The sequence below is a fragment of the Rhinopithecus bieti genome, unplaced genomic scaffold, assembly GCF_001698545.2.
Source record: "Rhinopithecus bieti isolate Rb0 unplaced genomic scaffold, ASM169854v2 scaffold_14826, whole genome shotgun sequence".
NCBI lineage: Eukaryota > Metazoa > Chordata > Mammalia > Primates > Cercopithecidae > Rhinopithecus > Rhinopithecus bieti.
This window is the reverse complement of record NW_016808328.1, coordinates 599,643-602,537: the sequence shown is the minus strand read 5'-3', so window position 1 is coordinate 602,537 and position 2,895 is coordinate 599,643.

The following is a 2,895-nucleotide window of genomic DNA, read 5'->3' as shown; positions in this document are numbered from 1 at the left end:
AAAAAAAAAAAAAAAAAAAGTGAAACCACTGATCTAGCCTAGTCCTTGTTTCTGTAAAAAAGTCTAAAGCCAGGCCGGGCGCAGTGGCTCATGCCTGTAATCCCAACACTTTAGGAGGCCAAGGCGGGCAGATCATGCGGTCAGGAGTTGGAGACCAGCCTGACCAACATGGTGAAACCCCGTCTCTACTAAAAATACAAAAAATTAGCTGGGCATGGTGATGGGCGCCTGTAATCCCAGCTACTTGAGAGGTTGAGGCAGGAGAATCACTTGAACCTGGGAGTTTGAGGTTGCAGTGAACCGAGATCACACCATTGCATTCCAGCCTGGGTGACAGAGTGAGACGCCATCTTTAAAAAAAAAAAAAAAAAAAAAGAGGTCTAAAACCAGGAACTAACTAGCCCAAGGTCCTCACACTCCCACACACCATACACTTTCCTACTCTGTTACACTGCCTCGGCCAGGGTGCTTGTAAAATTGCCCAACTTCTGTTGTAATCAAGGAAACAAAGACCAGGTGAGGTTAGCCAGGTCGTCTGCAGTAGGAGAAGTGGTTTCCAGTGGACACTGGTAAGGTGGAGGGAAAAGCCGCACCTGGGAAAAGGGTGTGAAACAACAGTCCTTATTAAGTCCAGCGTGTGTTCCTTCACCAAGACCCTCCTCAGTGCACATCCAGGCCAGGGGCTTCTGGCATTTTAAACGTGGGGGCTTTGGCTTCTGCAGCCAACCAGAAGGAGGTAGCAAAGCCTAACTGGTCTCAGCCCGGTGGGACCCACCCAGGTAGTAGGGATTTGCCGAGCATCCGCCAGGTGCTCAGGCTGGTTCAAGGCTCAGACCCTGGGATTTCCCACTTTCTTTCTTTTGCTTTTCTTGCTTCTTGCTGTTTCTGCCCAGAATGTCCTTTTTTGGGGGGAGTAGGGCAGAGTCTTGCTCTGTCGCCCAGGTAGGAATGCAACAGCGTGATCTCGGCTCACTGCACCCTCTGCCTCCTGGGCTCAAGTCATCCTCCCACCTCAGCCTCCTGAGTAGCTGGGACTATAGGCATATACCACCAGGCCCAGCTAATTTTTGTATTTTTGGTAGAAGTGGAGTTTGGCCATGTTGCCCAAGCTGGTCTCAAACTCCTAAGCTCAAGCTATCCTCCCACCTTGGCCTCCCAAAATGCTGGGCTCACAGGGTGGGCCACTGCACCTAGCCTGGAATGTTCTTTCTTGTCCAAATCACTTTTGGACTTATAAATGCATTTAATATGGTATTTTATTTTATTTTATTTTATTTTTGAGACAGAGTTTCGCTCTTATCACCTAGGCTAGAGTGCAATGGTGCGATCTCAGCTCACCGCAACCTCCGCCTCCTGGGTTCAAGCGATTCTCTTGCCTCAGCCTCCTGAGTAGCTGGGATTACAGCCATGCACCAGCACACACAGGTAATTTTGTATTTTTAGTAGAGACAGGGTATCTCCATGTTGGTCAGGCTGGTTTCAAACTCCTGACCTCAGGCGATATGCCTGCCTTGGCCTCCCAAAGTGCTGGTATTACAGGCATGAGCCACTGTGCCCGGCTATAGCATACATTTTAAAAGTGTTTTCTATGGCCAGGAGAATTGGAATATAAAAGTTACCCCTATGCCAACATCAAAACATGGCCACAGTCCTCTCCATTGTATATTTCTTACCCAATCATTTAAAAATAATTTTAGATGCCTTTTTTTTTTTTTTTTTGAGATAGTCTCCCTCTGTTGCTCAGGCTGGAGTGTGCAGTGGCGTGATCTTGGCTCACTGCAACCTCTACCTCCCAGGTTCAACTGATTCTCCAGCCTCAGCCTCTTGAGTAGCTAGGATTATAGGCGTGTGCCACCATGCCCAGCTAATTTTTTTTTAGTATTTTTTAGTAGAGACAGGGTTTTACCATGTTGACCAGGCTGGTCTCAAACTCCTGACCTCAGGTGATCCACCCGCCTCAGCCTCCCAAAGTGCTAGGATTACAGGCATGAGCCACTGTACCCAGCCTAATTTTTATATTTTTAGTAGAGACAGGATTTTGCCATGTTGGCCAGGTTGATCTGGAACTCCTGGCCTCAAGTAATCTGCCCGCCTCGGCCTCCCAAAGTGCTGGAATTATAGGCATGAGCCACCACGCCTGGACTAATATGATATTTTCTAATTTTAAAAAGGCATGCTCGGTTTTAGAGAATTTGGAAAACATAAAATCTAGAGAAAATTATTGGCAATCCCACCATCCTAATATAATCAAAGACACCTATCCTAGGTCAAATGTCCTACCTGGCTACACCCAACCCACCCTGAGCTCCTCTCCTCTAATATATAAAATGAGTCAGGTTTTTTCTATAAGTACATTCATAGCTACAAATATCAGGATCATACCAGATACACATAATATTTAATATTCTTTTTTCACTGGGCATATTATGAACTAGAAGTATAACATACTTTTTTTTTGAGATAGAGTTTTGCTCTTGTAGCCCAGGCTGGAGTGCAATGGCACGATCTCAGCTCACCGAAACCTCCGCCTCCCAGGTTCAAGGGATTCTCCTGCCTCAGCCTCCTGAGTAGCTGGGATTACAGCCATGCGCTATCAGGCCCGGCTAATTTTGCATTTTTAGTAGAGATGGGTTTCTCCATGTTGGTCAGGCTGGTCTCGAACTCCCAACCTCAGGTGATCCACCCACCTTGGCCTCCCAAAGTGCTGGGGTTACAGGCATGAGCCACCGTGCCTGGCTATAGCATACATTTTAAAAGTGTTTTCTATGGCCAGGAAAATTGGAAAATAAATAAAAGTTACCCCTATGCCAACAACAAAACACGGCCACAGTCCTCCTCCCCATTGTATATTTCTTACCCAGTCTTTTAAAAATAATTTTAGATGTCTTCTTTTTT